Raw genomic sequence first — 20,585 nt, forward strand, 5'->3', positions numbered from 1 at the left:
CTGTGCTATGCCTGATGAATCCTGCAGTTGTGCTGCTCTGTAATGAGCGCCGGAGAGCCACCATCTCTCAGGAAACGCTTAAGATTTGATGAGATTGTGAGAGCCGACTGTAAAACACAGTCAAACTTCTGTACGCTCTGCCTGCAGCCGCACGCCAGCTGTTGCATTATTCACAGTGAAATAACACACGCTTTACATCTACCTGTACACTGTTTGCTTCAGTCAATCCTGCAGCGGTATGAGGAAAGCAGCCCAAGTGGCACAGATCGCTCAGCATGGCATAGAAGTCTACTACATTTACTACTTGCACAGAATGTATTACAGTTGTCTCAGTTCATAAACGTGTATTGGCCCTATCATTTAAATAAATAAACTTATCAAATGGTCTACTACACTGTTGTCACATGACCTCACTATATTGCATATTTAATTCAGCCAATGCTCAGTTTCAGTTACCTCAGAAATAAAAGTTATCTTGCATATTTAAATAATTATTAAATAATTAATAATTTATTGTGTGTTTAAATATTTTTTGTAAATTTTTGCAGTACTGAGATGTTTTTACATTTTTGATTTTTGAATTGATGTTCATTAAGATTAATAACCCCAAAAATAAATAAATATATAAATAAATAAAATGTAGTATACTAGTAGTACATAACAAAAAAAAAAAAAAAAAAAAAAAAAAGGAAAAATTTTTAGGAAAAAAATGATTTTTTTACATTAAATTATATATAAAATATTATATTTAATAATATTTTTGATGAGCATTTTGTAGAGATGAGTAGTGAGTAGTGATGTCTATGCAACGACATAATAAAGATTCTAAATTCTAAAAATGAATGTTCATTTCATGCACAGTATACAATACTGCAAAAACAGTGGTATGTTACTCCGAAGATTCCCAGTGACCCGTCACGTCATCGTATGGTTTACAGTCTGCATCTGTTAGAAACACACAGCAGAAGAGCAGTGATGCAGCACGCGCTTCATGTTCTCACACAACAGAATATGGAGACGAGAGACAAGTCCACTTGAGTGTTTCATGTTCCTGCTTGGGTCGAAACAATAGCTGAGAGACGAACCCTAGAGAGGAAGGATTCATACAGCTGCACGCTGAACACATTCATCAAACACATGCATGCAGACGTGCAGAAACACACACACACACACACACCTCGGCCTGGGATCTGAGACTCTGTCCTGCACAAGGACAGGTCATCTGAGAGAGAAAACAACAGATAACACACACCAGAGCGCTGAACCACAGCCTAGTGACACAGATACTCAAGAAAACACACTGGAACAAGACTGGCTAGGAAACAAGAAAACCACTCTAGTCCAGTTGAAGATTTTAAAAACATAACAGGTGAAAACTTTTTTTTTTTAATGCACTAGTCAATTTTGGGTTATTTGGCTTTTATGGAGTTTCAGACCAGTGGAAAGAAAACATGCAAAATACACTTTCAGGTGTTTATTTTATAGCACTTTATCTATCTGTGTCTATACATTTTAAAATCCAACACATATCTTTAAAGGCACTTTAAGCAAGAAGCAATGGAAATCAGAAATTGGATGGATTGCTGTCACAATGTCATGGCATTTTTTGGCATGGCATGTTTTTTTTTTTACAATGTGTGTATTTCTGCATTTAAAAGCACTGCATCTTAGTAATGCAAACTCAAAACTCTGTTTGACTAAAGAGTAAACAGTCTCTCTCATGAGGATCTGCTGTCTATGTAGTTCCCTGTGAAGCCTCTGAGCCTCGGTTTCTCTCCATGAGGCCAAACTCACGCCGAGTAAAATCTACACTCTCTCCAGGAACCGCTTCAGGTGATCTTTCTTACAAACAACCGTGACGAAGCCTCATCTGTGAGTGTGTTCATGTTTATACACTTTAAACCGTGCAAGATCATTCCTCTCAGAAAATCATGTCAAATGTTTCTCTTAAAAAAAATGTTTAGGGAACAAATAGACTTAAATGAGACAATCCAGGGAAATTAACCATAACAGTAAAAACAATGAAGTTTTTCAATTGGAAGAAATAAATAGGCTTATATATAAATATGAAATTTATTTGGAAGAAATTGGATTATTCTTTTTGCTACATAATAACAAGAAATTAATACATTTATTTATGTATTTATATATGCATTTATTTATGCGTCCTATGCATACTAATTTAAAAGGTCTTTTGTTTTTATGTTAATGATAAATATAAATAAATACATAAATGAATAGGGAACATATTGGACAATTCCATTTTCCAAATATATAATTAAAATACATTATTAATTTATGCATGCATACTAATTTTTTAAAAGCTCTGTTGTTTTCACTGTAATAATTAAAGTGAAATGTAATAATAAAATAATGCTAAAATAATAAATGAAGCCACATTTAACATTAATCATCAGGACCAAAACAACACAGTTTGTATGATTTGCATACATAAATAAATATACATTATCTTCAATTATATACTGTATAGAAAACTGAAACAATTCAATATGTTCCAAACAGTTAGTCAGTCAGTCAGTCAGACATTAATATATTTTTAATATAATTTTAGGAGATGGAACATGTTTTCATGAGATGCGACACACACAATAACTGTGAAGAGAATAATTTTCAACTGAGATCTTTGACTCTCGCACATATCCAATCTGAGCTAAATCCTAAAACCTAGCGGAGAACTCTTCTACAACTCATAATGTGAGATTCAGGAGAAACATCTGGAGACTGGAGCAAAAGTCTCCATTCATTCTCAGTGCTGTCTCAGCAACACAAGCTCAGCTGACTCTGACAAAGGCACTGCTGCACAATGCATCATGGGAGCGTGCGGTCGCAGCGCAGATGACCCAGAATATTTTCTGCTGACATTCCTTGGAGGCGAGGAAACTTGTGTGCAAGCTAAAACTGGGTTACATAACATCATCCTAATATAGTCATGCAGGTAAGGCTTCCGAATGACTTATAAACAGCACAGACCTGCTCATTTCTCAAAAACACAGTCTCTGCAATAAAGAAAAAATTCTCCTTCCAGAAATTGGCCTGTTAGCGCTTATTCAGATGTGGCTGTATGGTGTGAAAATGCCCCTTTCTTTCAAGGAATCACATTTAAGGTGAAGTATGTTTCCTCGGTGTTAAAACACTTGTATCCAGGTTTAATATGAAGGTCTGTTGTCTTCAAGAAAGAAAGAAAAAGAAAGAAAGTCATTATTTTTGCACTCGTGTGGACATTGCTGTTGCAAAAAAAATAAAATAAAAAATAAATCCTATCCTAAAAAATGTCTTAACATTTAGCAGTCCACTCAAATGAAGATATTAAAACCACAGCATGCATCTCGAAAAACAATTCTGCTGATTTGCAAAAACTGGCCTAATATTATTTTTGCACTTGCATTGTCACTATGGTGCAAAAAAAACAAGTGTATGACTTTTTCTTTCAAATGAATACAATCAGGTTATATTAAAAATATCTTCATGGAACATGATCTTAACTTCATATCCTAATGATTTTTGACATGAAAGACAAATCTATATTTTTGACCCATACAATGTATTGTTGGCTATTGCTACCGACATCCCTATGTGACTTATGACTGCTTTTGTGCTCCAGGTTCACATATATTTTGCATACATACTGCTGCAAAAGTACGTGTAGCATTTTACGTGACCACACAACTGCTTGTGCACGAGAAATAAAGATTAGATGACGTTAAAGATAGCCGCTAATGTGTGAGTGGTGAGAAACGTGCAGATGTGCAGACCACGGGTCCCACAAGTGCATTCAAACAGGCCAGCAGAACTGTTGAAAGAGCAATAAATGTTTCAAGAGCAAGAGCTTTTAAAAACTCACCCAACAGCGCTGGAACTTAACTTAATAATTATTTAAAAGCTTGTGTACATGAGTGTGTTGCCACCATTTAGAGTCTGTGTGTGTGTGTTTGAGAAAGAGAGATTGCTATGTAATTGAATAGGACAGATACATGCACAGAAGAACAATTCCCCTCCTCCAATCCCATCAGCCCTGAGCATCATTACACACATGCCGTGTTCGGTAGGGAAAGACGGCTGCTGTAATTTCCATTCAGTGAGACGGGAAAAGGCATTGAAGCTGTGAAACCGCTTAATCAAAGCTTTGATGGATTTTCTAATGCTGTTGCATGCATTGCAATTTGCTCTGGTATTGATTATTTTAGAATAGTGGACAAATTGAATTTTACGATTAACACAAACAGCCAGAGAACATGCAGAGCCCTCATTTATAAAATGCACATATGATAACTAATTTTCACTAATTGGAACAAATAAGGATTCATGAAGGCAAAGTCTGACATAAAATGTTCTTTACATGTACTCCAACTGAAGAGCATGTGTAAAAATGTTTTCCGGTATTATCAGTAATTAATCCAACAGTTTATTAAAATGTTAAGATAAATAGACAAATATATATATAAGGTTTACATTTATATAAGGTTATATTAGTTAACAAAAATAAAATAATAAAACCACAAGTCTCTTGAAATAAAATAAACATTAAATGAATAAAATAAAATTGCAAAACACCACTTAATGACAAAAACTTTAAATTAAAATGAAAATATAACAAATATAAAAATGAACATTTATTTATGAAAAAGTCTAAAAAGAATTAGCTGTAATACCGTATTTTTGTGTATGCATTATAATAATAATTGCTATAAGTTTTATAGCAAATATTTTCAATAAGATATTGTTTTTTGTTTTAAATTACTGTTAATATATTTGACTATTAACTGAATGAAAGAAAAATGCAATTAAAAGTGTACAATACTACATTAGTAGGTATTGTCATTTGTTTTGTAATTTTTCACATATTTACACAATATTTCTACTATTTTCTGCTTTTGTGTTAAAATTGGATAAAGTTATATTAATTTAGTTATGTTTTTTGTCATTTTAGTTTTTGTTGTTTTTAAGGTCTATATAGTTTTTATTAAGCATATATCTTTACAAAGTGAGAAGTAAAATGACATGAAATACATATGATATTTGTGAAACAATATATGCATGTATGTTATAAACGGGGCCATGTGTGATCTGCGGATGTGTGTGGATTATATTGGGGTTGATGTAGTTTTATACGACATGCGTGTGCGCTGCAGACTCAGAATGAGGCCGATCCTCATGTGTCAAGTGCAATTATGGGATGGTTCCAGCAACGGGAAGCAGTGGGATGGGGAAAGCTGCTATTGAGCGCTGCTTTGAAGCTGTGAAACTGCAGCATGGTGCTTAATCAAAGGTCTCATGGTGTTTGTTTATGTTCTAGTGCTGGTGAACACATTACAAAGACCATTAATTGCTTGGGCAGCCGCCCAACACTCACCGGCAGGGACACGCAAACATTCAGCACATCACCATCCTCGAGACAGTTCGAGCGCTGCCATGGGCCTGGCCCAAGGGATCAACAGCCTGTACTGCTCCTCATTTACAACACGTCAACATCTGATCTGCTGATCAGCTCCTCACTGCCATTTATACCTCATCAAGTGGCTTTAAGACCCGCTTTACTTTTGCATTTCTGAATGAAACATTATATGCAATGATACATGCAAAATATAGGCTTGGTTTTTATCATCATCTGACTGCATTTTCCTCCTGAATGTCCTTGTTTTCACAGTTTTGTCCTGACAGGGGTTTCAAAATAACATAAGATGTTCAGATGTTTTCCTACTGATGCCCTCTCTACAGTCCTCATACATTATATGGAGAAGTATTTTCATTGCATTGCCTTGCCTTTTTGCAAGCCTTGATTGATTGATTATGTGCAATGCCTGCATGCTATTGGTCAAACAACTTTTCAATCATTTACATTCGGCAAGTATGAAAACAATTTGAAAACAAAGGCAAAAGCCGAATATTTTAGACATTTTAGAAATCCTGGCCAGGACATGGGTGGGGAAAAAAAGACTCATGTTCACCTAAATTACACCTTTGCTGTTGCAACCTTAACAATCAAAATGATAATAAAAAAAACTATATCAAGAGACATAAAAAAAAAAAAAAAAATTACATATAGCCACAATACTCAAATGATATCAGCTAAAGATAGGTTGTTTCTTGATGTGGAGCATGTTTTTTTCATTTTGTTAAAAGATTAAAAAGAAACAATTATTTAGAAAAACATGCAATCATTAAAAATTACAATAAGAGCAGAAAAATAAATACACTAAAATATATTTGAAAAATGTCAGTAATAGTGTGCACTAGTACGCACTTTTGCATAATTCAGTTTTGTGTAATTAGTGCTGAAGTCCAGCTAAAGATATACTGAAGAACATTTGATTGTGCTAAAGTTGAGCTATTGCAAAGTATTCTTTACTTTAAATATCTTACATTTAAAGACTGAAATCATACAATCACATCAATAGTGACATTAAAACACATATATACATTGTGCACAATTAGTACTCCAAATAAAGCTTTGTTAAGTCTCGTGAAGTATTATGTTAATACATTTGAACTGTACTTAGTATGAAATAATGTATTTTAAACATATAACTTTTTTACTAGAGGTGTATTAAAGAAAACAGGGTTTACCTTGAATCCATGTAGATTTTCAGTGTGTATGGAAATGCATATGAATATGAATTTAACAGGTGTTTCCAAGATGATATCCGTACTTACTGTTAACATATACAGTGGCATACTACTGCTTGAAACAGCTGTTGCATAATGCAGAATATTTAACAAAAACAGCATGCAGTAAACTGAAGCACGTACTGCAAAGCATTGTTTGAACTATTTCCTAGCACGTTTACTGCACTAAAATGATTTTTATTATTAAAAAACAGTCATGCACTTCATGTCTCTTCAGTAAACGTATGAATGACGGAAGCGTGAAACGTTTCTGCTATTTCACCCCACATCATTTCTTTGCTTTTATGACAGCTGCTTTGAAATCGTGGAACGAGCGAGGTTATCGCTTCCCTAAAATGGACCCTTTCCTCCCAACTTCTGGGTGGCAGCGAGCTGGGGAAGATAATTTGTTATTATTAGTGAAAGCAGAATTGTGTTTTTGCGCTGTTTTCATGTCACACCAAACACAGAATTGCCTTTGGGGCTGAAGCTGCAATAAAGATAAATTAGAAATAGATTGCAGAAACTGTTTCCATCCATAACAGTGACTTTGTTTTATTTCATTTCGTTGGAACACTCACTAGGTTACGTTTCCTCCTCCGCACTTTTGGGCTGGAGGTTCTTCCTCTCGGTACATTGTCACGCTTGCTGCGTGAGCCCTGTGGGCTTCATCAAGAGGCGCTCTGCAGAAACGCTGCGTTTCGCATTAATCAGCGCCGCCTCTCGCAGGTACTGCTACACCAATTAAGCCCAGGACACGGAAGCTGCTGGAGGGTTTGCCCTCCGGTCGGGGGACTCTAGCATCACTACGTGCAGTGAGAGTGTGCTCTCGGCCAATCAGACGGCGGCTCCAGGCACAGGGGGTTCCTCGACAGTCACCTGACCGTGGTGTAGGACGCAAGAGGACACTGGGAAGGACGGTGCGTTTGCGCTCGTCTGGGGAATGGGATAAAAATACTGAGCTGACAAGCCAATTAATCAGCTTTCAGGGCACTGCGGTGTAGAGCATCCTCCAAAGGGCGCCAGGACACTGTCTCTTTAAGAAGAAATTGCGCTGATGCTGATTGGTTTTGCGTTTTGCAAATTAGGAGGCATAGAAATGCACTTTTAGAGTTTGAACTGCAGCTTTTTCCTACAACGTGAATTTCAACTCTAGTAAGGGCCTCCAACTAAAATGGGACACCTGAGCATGAGGCCGTGCATTAAAACATAGCTATTTGTCACCAACACACCATTTATTTTTTTTGGCAACATCATCATTAATATTTATAGGTATTATTTTCATGTGAATTGTCTTTTCTGGTATACAGTACATAAACTCCATATGTTTGGATAGACTCTTATATGTACCATATTTTGACATCAAAAATCAAAGACAAATAAATGTCTGCATAAGTACAACAGTGCACATTATAAACGGTCAGTATATTGATATAATATTTTTCAATTTCTACACAAATGTACAGAAATGTATGAAAGCTTATTTCCACCATGGAATAAAAATCAAATGGCAATTGTGATATTTTCTCAATTCAGACTTTTTTCTCAAAATTGCGGGTTTACATCACAATTTTTTTTCTCAGAATAATGAGTTTGTTATGTTATCAGTAATATCTCGCAACTGTAGGATATAAAGTCACAATTCCAAACTGAGGGGTTTTAACTCACAATTGTGAGATATACATGTGCAATTCTTATTAATTTAAGATTTATTTAATAAAATTTGAGTTTTTCCTGAGCAATATCCACTTTTTAACTTACAATTCAGACTTTTTTTGCAATTGCAAGTTTACATCTCCCTATTAAAGGGGTCATATGATGGGATTTCAAGTTTTTCTCTCTCTTTTGAGTGTTACAAGATGTTTGTGAATAGATAAGATCCCTAAGGTTGCAAAGACTCAAGTCTCAAACCCAAAGAGATATTCTTTATCAAAGTTTAGACTCCTCCACGCCTTCCTAAAACGCCTCATTTAAACACGCCCCCACATGTCTACATCATGATGTGGGGAGATTTGCAAAACACTGCCCAAATGTTCACGCAAAGAAAGAAGGCGTAACTTTGATTCTCCCTGTTGCTGCTGCAACCATGTTGTGGAGACGTTGTTTCATTGTGAAAGCGAAAATACTTTGTTTGGCCTCCCAAATGAAGATACAACTAGAATTCAGTGGCTAAGTTAAATTTACAACACTCTTCCTGAACAGTTCAGCCCAAATATTCAGATGTGTGATGCACATTTTATGGAGGACTGTTATCTGATTCTGGGAGAGAAGACTACAATGTCGTCTTTTCTAATTCGCAGTCTGTAAGTATGCTTAAATATTTATAGGATTTGCTGCTGATGATTCAAAAGCGAATTTTGCACAGTGTAGAGTAGAGCTTGTTGTTTTTCATTTCTCAGATCACAAATGCAGACATGGTTTTATGTTTACGCTGTGCAATGCAACAAAATGATTAAAAAGACAGTACAAGTCATTATAATCAGTGATTATGTCCCCACTGGAAGCAACTAAAAAAAAAAGAATTGCGAGAAATAAATTTAGCAAATCTCGCACATTTACATCTCTAGCTAATTTGTCTCCGAATATTGAAATTAAATTACTCTATCAATAACTCACAATTGTGAGATATAAACTTGCAACTTTGGAGGAAAATAAAAGTCAATTGTAAGATAAATTTGCAACAACTATCCTAAAAATCATGAGCAATAAACGTTTAAATGTGAGTTTACATCTCGCGATTACTCACAATTCAAACAAAAAAGACCAAACTACATGTTTAAAACTTACAATTGTGAGATATAAATTTACAAAAGTTGATGTCTTTAATTTCCAAAAAAAAAAAAAAAAAAATTATATATATATATATATATATATATATATATATATATATATATATATATATATATATATATATATATATATATATATATATATATATATAAATTTTCACTTTTTTCCTTAAAATTCTAAATGTATATGTTACAATTAATAACTCGCAATTGCGCGATAACAATTCATAGAAGGAATACAGCAATTGAATAATTGACAATTTCTAGATAAAAATTTAAATCCTGAATTTACATCTCACAATTCAGAGTTTCCCCTCTGAATTCTGAGTTTACAGTTGTGAGATATGAATTTGCAATTCAGAGGAAAATAGTCAGAATAGCAAGATATAAACATGAAATTGCAAAAAATATATTTAAATCCATGGCAGGAACAAGCTTGCATAGAAATGTATGTGAATAGCTGAATACAGATATGTGGACAGATGTTACTAGTACAGTGGCATTATGAAATATACCATCCTTCATTTCTGATGACATGAGAGACTGAAGAAGACATGACAACCTCTCTGGTAAGTGAATATAATGAGCAACTGATGCTTGCTGGTTTTTATGGTGCATATCATCTCTAGGAAGTGAACGACTGAGTGCACTGAAGCGATTCTGACAACGGGACTCCCCTAGAACGATTCCCTCAGCAGTGCACTTACTGCAGAACAGGACGGAGCTGCTCCAGCTGTAAAACACTCAAAGTAATTCAACTACAGTCAAGCTACCCTTTTCTAAAAGCAGTCAACTACAATACAAACTACTGACAGAGCAAACAGAGCAGGATTGATAACAAAACAACTGTGATCACAATCAGAGAGATGCAAGGAACAGCATTCAGCCAGAGCTATACACACTCAGTCCCTGTTCACACTAGTGAATTTGACATGAAAATGATCCTCATCTACACTGGTGTTGTCATTGCATTTCAGAAACTATGTCCATCCACATTACACAACCAAAAAACTCATGTCACATGACAATTCATGCACACTGGGCATGCACATAAAATTGTAAACAGTTATGGTTTACACTTTCATCAATGATACGCAGAGCGAATGTGGACAGCCATGCAATCCTTTTCAGAAGTCTCTGTATTGATCTGTTTACACTGTTTTAAAAAAATATATAAATTATTAGTGTTAATATTAATATTAAAAATAATTGTAGTAAAAATACAATTAAACAAATATTAAACATTAGGGTATGCAATATAAATATTACATTAAAATAATTAACATTTCCCTTTTATATGTGAAAGTAGAATTTAAAAAAAAGACAATTAATATATATAAATACGTTTTTTTGTTTTTTTTTGTAATGTCACTCTTAAAAGATTGCGCCACCTTTTGCAGCAACAACTGCAGTCAAGCACTTGTGATAACTGGCAATGAGTCTTTCACATTGCTGTGGAGGAGTTTTCACCCACTCTTCTTTGTAGAATTGTTTTAGTTCAGTCACATTGGAGGATTTTCGAGCATGGATTAACTGCTTAAGGTCATGCTATAGCATCTCAATCAGATTTAAGTCTGGACTTTGACTTGGCCACTCCGAAACCTTTCTTTTTGTTTTTCTTGAGCCATTGTCCTGCCATTGTTCAATTCAACATCAACTATGGCAAGTGTTGCTCTTTAAGCATGCTTCACTTTGTCAGACAGATTCTAAGTGATTTCTTGATTCAACAAGTCTGGGTGTGACAAATGAAAGTTAACTCTGCTTTCTAAAATAAAGTGGTTAATCACAGTTCTTTCATGATTTAACAGCAAATATTTTTTCACGTAGGGCCAGGTAGGTTTGGACAGCTTTCTTCCCTTAATAAATTAAATAAGCATTTAAAAACTGCATTTTGTATTTACTTGCATTATCTTTGTGTAATATAAAAATTTGCTTGATGATCAAATTCTTTTACATGTGACAAATTAGCAAAAAAATATACAAAAACAATACAAAAGAAAGTGGCAAACAATTCATATTTTCATTTTTTAAATAAAATACATGAACTAATAAATATATTATAGCTAAATAATATAATACCCTTTATATATATTCAAATATATTATTTACATGAAACATTTATATAATATAACGTAGTAATATATATTATTTTATAGTAAAATATATTATTTCCTAAAGAAATAAATAAAATCATTCTCTCTTTACATGTGAAATTCTAAATGAAAAATTTCTACAAAATAATTAGTATATTAAACAATGAATATTTCAAAAATAAATATCAAACTATTGTTATGAGAAAAGCTACTGCTGAAGTACTAAAAAATGTGCATGCAATAGTAAAAAAATAGCAGACCTAGTACCAAGTTAACCATAGTTAACCATTTAAATCATAACTACCAGATCAGCATTTATTCTTGTTCAATTTAAAATGAACCAAGAACTGTAACAAAGTCACACTAAAGGTTTGTAAGGCATAAGTCAGTGGGCTGGATTCTCATCTACTTATTATCTCCTCAAAAGCACTTAAAACCATTTGATGTGTGGATTAAGACACAGCCTTAGACTCCCATCCATCCATCCATCCATCCATCCGTTTCTGTCCCTCCCTCCTTCATATTCTCATCCGAGCGGCTCTTCGCTGTCAGAGAGGGCAGCTGATGTGGGAAATCTTAAGCACTGCTCAAGTACCGCCCAAATCAATCACCTGTTTCACATTCAGGGGGAATTTTAAGAAGGGAGGGGAAAAGAGACAGCCGGGCTGAAAAATCCAGCACTGCCGCATGCATTTCCATCGCAGCGTCTCCCCTGTCAGCAGCGCTCCCCGAACAAGCCCCTGAAATAAATGAAAGCAGTTCCACTCTGCTGACTGCTGGAGCCTCTATTCCCAGGCTTGATTTAGTGCCACTTTTTTCTTAATGGACTGTTTGTGAGACTGGCTTCAGAAGCGGAGCGGACCCGCACAAACCCACCAATCACCAAACGCAGCAACAGGAAAGGTTCTGCTGACCTCTGAGACGCTTCACCACACCAGCTAAACACACAACTTTTGTTAGCGCTCACCACAGGGGAATGTCATTAGCATGAAATGACACGTATGATTACTGCTCTTTTCTTTTAGCTCTCTGCTGCTGGCTCTCTCTCAAACTAACAATTACTATGACTTCTACCAGAGCAGTAGTGCGGTGGAGTGGTTAAATCTCAGGGTCGGGAGCCAGAAGGTTGTTGGTTTCATTCCTACAAGCAGAAAACGAACATGCGTCCTTGAACTTTTACAACAACTAATTTCTGTCCACAATTAAGGAATAATTGTGACAGCTGAAGGTTGTTGTTTCTTATACGATTCTTCAATTCTGAGAATATTTCAGATTTTTAAAATAAATAAAACTTCTTCAAAAGTGTTTCATCTGTTTAAACATTAATCACATGTCCTGGAACGAAGATCTGATCAAGGCCTTGATCAACCTTCAAAAGGATTCTGTATAATGTGTGATGGTGTGGATGCTTCTGATGGTAATGTCATTTCCCACTTTTTGAAGAAAAAGTCCAAATCCTTGGACATGCACAACAGGGTGTTCAGTGGTGAATTAATGTTGAACTTGTTAAAAAAAATGTTTAAATAAATAAATCTGACCTAATTTTTTTACCAGCATGTTAATGGAAAGAAAATTCATTAAAAATTTTTAAATTGCATGTATTTTTTGTTTGGTTGTTCTTGTTTTTGTAAAAAAAAACACATGCGTCCATGCTTGAATAGAATAGAATTGAATAGAATTGGTTTTGAAATTATTCATCCATGCTTGAATTTCAACTTTTAAAAGCCTATACTTAAATTGCAAATATATCCATGTTTAAACTGCCTTTCAAAAACACAAATTTTATTTTGAAAAAAGCTGAAAATTGCAGAAAAAAACCATTTGCATTTTTAAAGGCACAAATTTGTACTCAAGTAAAAAAAAAAATGCTTAAATTGCTTTTTAAAAGACAAATTGCATTTAAATTGCTTTAAAAAAAAACTATGTACTTAAATTATATATATTTATGGGGTGGTCGATGGTTTTTATTATTCATTTTATTTCGCTTGATTGTGTTTATGTGGTGCATAATGCTTTGTTTAAAAATATATATATGTATTTCACATAATTTACCTGGATTCTACACTGCCCTGTCCCTTCTCCTATAAACACTCTGATGATTTCATGTTTTTCAGAAGCCCCTCCCTCAAAAAGACGCTATGGGCTCAGATTGGTTAGCTGGCCCAGTGTGTCTGTAAGTCACGCCCCTCACCTCAACAGCATGTGCTCTGGCTGAATTGAAAACAATGGCGTCTGTCCATACTCATAAAGTGTATAATTGGAACAGTTCATTGTTGATGCTGAGCTGACAAGCTGATGATCTGAATGAGAGAGAGAGAGATGCAGAGCGTGTGCAGAGCAGAGGAACGTGACGAGCAGAATTAAGAACCGATGCTTTAAAACGCTGATTTTGAAACTTGTGAATCCATTAGAATCGTGATTCATATGTGAATAGATTTATTCATGTTCCCCTAGTTTTGACAGCATGGCAACAACTCTTCCTCTTTTTTAAAGCAGCGCAACATGGTCATCAGGGTTTGTGACGTCACTAACCCGGGAAGTTAGTGACGTCATTTTAAAAGATATTATCTCCATTTGCATTGAACTTTCCACATTGTAACCTTGCAGACAGTGCCTAAAATTAACACATGCCAAGAGCCAAATGCGAGTAAAAATAGGCATTGGCGAGTATATGTAACAGTGTCAGTCGCCACACCTGGCCTCCTTCAAATTTACTATTCAATAATCTGGCCCTCAAATGAAGCTAATGGAAACGGATTATGCATCTAAAAAATTTTTAGAGACAACAAAAATAATAATAATAAAAAAAAAGTAAAGCAAAGAACAAATTGTAAATAAAGTAAAGTAAGTAAAGTAAAGGACACATTAAAAAAGACTGTAAATAGGTTTAGTAATTTTAGTAGTAACAACTGCCAGTTTTTGCAAAAATTGTTTCATGGCCGATAAAAATACATTTTGGCCGGTAAATTTCATCACATCACTGGCCATTGGCAGGTTTGGAAAAAGTTTGTTTTAGGCCCTATTTACAGATATTGTTTCTGCTCAAACAGCAACATTACACGGTAACTAAAGTTTAAAAAAGTGAAATCACAATCCACCACCCCTTTCTAAAAATGTAATAAAGGACAAATCCATGCTTAATTAGCATGCTTTTTAAAAATCATAAAACCTTACCTAAATTGGAGGGGGTGGGGGGGTTTGCATGCAAAAGTAAAATTTTTAAAAGCACAGACACTTAATTAAATTGCACAAAAAAAAAAAAAAAAAAACTGTTCTAAAGTTACATATTAAAAAAATAAATAAATAAACTGATCTGCATGCTCGGCATACTTACACAGTCTTCCAAATTAATAAAGGTAAATGTAAAATAAAAAGATGTCAGAAAAGTTCCCCGATAGCAGAATCACCCATTTGTGTTCTAGCGTTTCACTTGGCACACGTGTTATTGCCTCAAAAGTGTCCTTTGGTAATTGCCATTAACACAACAAATACTCTTTTTTTGTAAGTCTTTTTGGCTGGAAAGGGGCTGCCAAAAACACAAACGTTAATGTAAATAACAAAATTCAATTAGCATCTAGCTCGAGCGTGTACCATGGTTCTCAGTGTGTACTCTGGTAAGCCGCTCCAGTCTGGACGGCTGCCAGTGCTGCTTAATTGCACAGGGGTTGTTTTGAGTAATTAGGCAATCGGAATATCCACTAGTTTTAAATAAGGCAAAGAGCTACTCTCATCCGGCAGCCAGCGCTCTGACAGAGGAGATGTCGGATCGCTAGAGTCCCGCGAGAGCCGCTGTAAAGGCCTGTCACGAGAACTGTTTGTCTTGAGCGATGTGCATCTCCCAGCCTCGTGTTATCAGCTGACACATGATGCTATTGGTTCGGTAGTGACACACATTCAGCGCTTTATTCAAACATCTCACGCTCTGCAAGCTTACACAGTTTAGTCTCCTCTGTGGATCAAATATTTCCAGATATGCATTCCTGAGGGACACGATGCCATCTTTCCATACGTCCGTCTATATACTCAAGAGATTCACTATAATGAACTGCGCCTGCTGATAGTGTTTTTTATATGAAACCAGGTGACAAATAGAACAAAGTTAACACTGGGAGTCAAACAATGCTGACTTTCTTTAAAAAAAAATTATTAACATAGAAAGGAGGTGTGTTTGCACAGACAAGTTCTTAATTTAAACTTTTATAGCAAGCCATATTACAGATGATATTACAGATGCTTTGTCAGATTTAAGTTGAAGCGCGTGCCGAACCGTGTGTGGTGAACCGAACGGTTTGGTTTTTTTATTTCAGCAAACCGTGCCATCCCTATTACCTCAATAATCAATCAATTACAGGCATAAAACAATCATGCCAGCAGACGGATATTAGTACATCTCATCACACCGGCACCCGCGTCTAAATCAGTTGTATGGTCTGGTTTTCAGTCTAAAACAGTTGTGTCAAGTATAAATGTCTCATCTGTTTCCGGAGGTGCGCGCGCAGTCACCGGAGGCTCGCACCTTTTTTTCTCAGATTTTGAAAAATCTTCGCGATCGACGGGTTGGTGACTCCAGATATAGCGACCAACTTTTTTTGAGCAAGCATTGATTATGCGTGACACAGTCTCAATTTGTGGGAGGCATGTATTGGGCTTCAAACGCTGTGCGCGCACTCACTACACGGGACGGGTGGTCAACCTACCTGGCAAACCCGTCTAGAGCGTGTCCACCTTTGTGTGTGGGTCCATCAGGGGCGCAGCTATCCAGTGTTAGAGGAGTATCTAGTAAAACATTTTTAATAATTTTATTATATATTGATATTCTTTTTATTAAACATTTTAATTATTAAAAACAAAAACATATTAAAACAAAAACACAGCATAGAAAATACTGTCACTTTAAGAGAATGTAATGATCCAGTAGGCCTACGTTCAGCTTACCAAGACGGGCATTTGGACATATTTTTTGTCTGAATTTGTCCATTTAAATAAAGTTCTTAAGAGAGAGCATATTTGCGCGCGTTCTGAGGTGCGGGTTTTGTGCGCTTCGGATGAGCGCATGCACAAATCTCACTGCGCGCGCGAGCTCGCGTCCTCTGCCTCTTAAATGTTTAAACTGACAAAGCTTAAACTAGTTTAGTTTAAACACAGATATCAACGTGTGCTGTTTAGGTCTCATCTGTGCGCACGCGCTATCAGCACCCGGGTGATGACGGAATAAATGACAGCTCAGATTCCAGTTTTACATATTCTTCGAGCATAGACGTCACATTTTAAATCCTACCTGTTGCCTTTCACCAATCACTTATTTAGCTGCTGTCGCATCCCTTGACATGCCATCTCCTTTTGCCTCTTTCTTTTTCTATTTTAGCCCCTGAGAGCTTTTTTGTTTTATTCATCTTTTTCGAATTTCAACGACAACGCACTAACGTTACTGCTGCTTACTCAGCGCTCACAGCGCCCCACCCACTCGCACACACACACACACACACACACATATATATATATATAGAAAACTTTTAATATAGCCTACATTTACAAAAATTATTAGAAAAAAAAAATTACCATCGCTTTGGCGCCCTCCATGGTGCGGCGCATATGGCGCATACCCACTTTTTGCGCCACTGGGGTCCATGTACAAGCTGAATCGACAGGTAAAAAAAAAGCCTCAAGTCCAAATAATCACCAATTAACTGTTTGACAAACACTTCCTGCTTCGATGTCCAGATCTGAATTAAAAAAAATCTCAAACTTGCTCCGAAGTGCCGATCTGAATCAACCGAGTCGCGAACAGGCTCCGAAGTGCCGATCTGAATCAACCGAGTCGCGAACAGGCTCCGAAGTGCCGATCTGAATCAACCGAGTCGCGAACAGGCTCCGAAGTGCCGATCTGAATCAACCGAGTCGCGAACATGCTCCGAAGTGCCGATCTGAATCAACCGAGTCGCGAACAGGCTCCGAAGTGCCGATCTGAATCAACCGAGTCGCGAACAGGCTCCGAAGTGCCGATCTGAATCAACCGAGTCGCGAATATGCTCCGAAGTGCCGATCTGAATCAACCGAGTCGCGAACAGACTCCGAAGTGCCGATCTGAATCAACCGAGTCGCCAACAAAATATATATATATATATATATATATATATATATATATATATATATATATATATATATATATATATATATATATATATATATTCTAAGTAAACAACAATAGCCCAAGTTTAGTAAACATTTTTTATTGAGACCATAAAAAATAATTCTGCATCTATTTTTAGGTGCACACCTGTGGCTATGCCACTGATCAGAATTATTTTTTCCACAAAGCTTCTAAAAACTGGAATCAGAATCATTTTCTTCTTTTTTTTCACAAAAAAAAAAAAAAAAGATTATAAAACCTGGAATCTGAATAATTTTATTCCACGATTAAGTTTCGAAAAACTAAAATCAGAATCACTTTTCACCATAAACTTTCTAAAACCTGGAATTCGAATCCTTTTTTTTCCCACAACAAAACTTCTAATACACAGAACCGGATACCATTTTTACCAGCTTTCAAAACCTGGAATCGGAATCAGTTTTTTGTTGTTTGTTTGATTTTTTTTTTTTACAATAAAGCTTCCAAAATCCACAAACTAAAACCTTTGGAAACCTCTGGATTCTTTTTCTCCACATTATTAATTCTAACAAAAATTTGAAAGAATTTGAAAACTATATTTTTTAATTATAAAACACTTATTGTCACTCTAAAAACCAGAATCATAATCACTTTTTCCCCCCAAAAATAAACTTATAAACCTGTAAACGGATGCCATTTTTTCCCCATAATTAAACTAATTAAACCAGAATTAGAATCACCTTCAGAATTCCCCACATTACACTTTTTAAAACCTGGACTCAGAATCTGGATCACAATTTCCCTTCCCCCATCTCATCTGTGTTAGGATAGCTCAGATTAGCATGTGTGTGTTAAAATACTTAACCGCATGAATAACCTCGGCTCACAAGTGAAAACACTGCCCGCTGTACCATCAGTGAAAACCTCCGTGATGTAAATATAAGAAACACGTGACCTGCGCTCAGAGCAAACAGTTGACACGCATGCTAATAGCTAATTATGAACTATGGGGATTTATTTACCTGGAAAAGCTATTAGCCTCCCAGGACCTCCATTGCCATCATCACCAAATTAACTTCCCAGTACAGCTTGAGGGAGGAAGAGCGAGACGGAGAGAGAAAGATCCTGTTGGGAAAAAAAAGAGAAGAAAAAGAAACAAAGAGACCAGTTTGGACCAGCTTACATTTTAAGATGGACTTGAAGCTGCAGTGTGCATTGCTGAATGTTTGTTTTATGACCCAACCTACAAATAAATAATACTTTAACTATCTAATAAAAACAAGAATAAAATATAACAAATATAATTACCTTTAAAAAATTATATGCCTTAATATTAACAAATTAATAAATACATAAATTATAATTATTAAATTAATTAATTGTGTTTGTGTGTGTGTGTGTGTGTGTGTGCATCATTAAAATGCTTTACTATAAATAAATAAAAATTGTAAATCTAAAATAAAATACAATCAACAAATAACTAAAATAACTTACATTTTTGGAGTTTGCGGTTAGGCCTTTTGTTAAAAAAATGGAAGACAGAATGAGGGAAACCTGTTTGAAAACAATTAATTAATTTATATAAATGATATATCATTACATAGTGAACTTTTCCATACAATTATTATGCTACGCTGTCACATGGCCTTATTACATTGTTTAATTATCATATGGGTAGAGACCAAGTTGAATGCACTGCATTGTGGGATACAGTTTAAAAGAAATACAAAACCTGTGCTAATTGAAAGAAAATGTATTTGGAGATGATACAGCATAATAGGAAATTCACAAGCAACTTTTTAAAGGCCGGCCATTTTTCACTAGGGAAACATCGGTTTATGCAAAATACATTTGTGTATTAAGCAGATGCTTTTATCCGAAGCAACTTACAGTGCCTTCAGGCTATAATTTTGGCTGTAAAAACAGGCTTAACCAGTATGAGTGTTCCTTGAGAATCGAACTCACAACCTTTTACACTGCTAACACAATGCTCTACCACTGAGCCACAGGAACACCATATATAGGAATATTAATGAAGGAATAATTTAGTTTGGGACTACTTGTTTTATCCAAACAATGCAAGACAGAAGGAGGGAAACCTGTTTGAAAACAATTATTGTTATTATTGAAATTGGAAATTTCCACACAGGATGGGCATGATATTAACTATCCCTTTAAATGGCACTTCAAGGAGGTCTCCAGCTGAACTAGCTGGTCTAGTTTGGGTTTTTCAGAACAATAAAGAGGGAGGAGGTGGAAAAAGAAAGCGAATGATCGAGAGAGAAATTTCAAGAGTGATAAAGAGATACAAAGAGATCAAGCGGGCGCTCAGGGAATGGGCTCTTTGAGGCATGACTGCTCCAGGTAGCTGAAGGTGTCTGTCAACCGGGCTGAAGCCAGTCCAGACAGGGCCATTATCTCTGATCCAGAGCGTTCCCTCCTGACCGAGCCCAGATCCACAGCAAGAGAAAGAGAGGGAGAATTTAACCCACCGTCGTGATTTCATTTCTCTACGTGACTGATTATTTCCCTGACTGAACAGTCCTGTCAAAAGCCCTTTGGCGTGAGCAGACATATTACGAAGATCGATTTCCCCCGGACGCTCGAGGCGCCAGGCCTCAGGTCCACTTAACACCTGCGTGAGAGCGGACGGACTGCGCTTTACCTGTAACCTTGATGTCAAGCTGGAAAAAAAGCTATTTGGAAACAAGAGGCTTTGATTTAGATGCTTTATGTGTGCTGCCTCCTCTGCTTTGTATGTACAACATGCAACAGAAACAGCTTTTCAAAACACAGAAAGCATATCTTTATTAATAATTTTGCTTTTTTGAAAGTGCTTTTAAAAGCAGCCAAGTTAACGTTATAAAAATATAAATGGCAGTGCACATTTAATATTTTCAAATAGCAAAAGTAAAAACAAGATTATAAATGCAGTCTATTGTAAATCCTCTTATTTAGCAACTAATGCTG

General features: G+C 35.8%; 1 long non-coding RNA gene across 1 annotated transcript; it reads right to left on the minus strand.

The window, feature by feature from the left end:
• Positions 1–843: 843 nt before the first annotated feature.
• On the minus strand, positions 844–19,148 carry LOC113085667 (uncharacterized). The gene is made up of 3 exons (XR_003284373.1): positions 19,110–19,148; positions 18,638–18,740; positions 844–945 (listed from the first exon to the last, which is right to left on the minus strand). It is a non-coding gene; the product is annotated as an uncharacterized LOC113085667 (long non-coding RNA).
• Positions 19,149–20,585: the final 1,437 nt, after the last annotated feature.

Source organism: Carassius auratus, unplaced genomic scaffold, assembly GCF_003368295.1.
Source record: "Carassius auratus strain Wakin unplaced genomic scaffold, ASM336829v1 scaf_tig00042153, whole genome shotgun sequence".
Classification (NCBI taxonomy): Eukaryota; Metazoa; Chordata; class Actinopteri; order Cypriniformes; family Cyprinidae; genus Carassius; species Carassius auratus.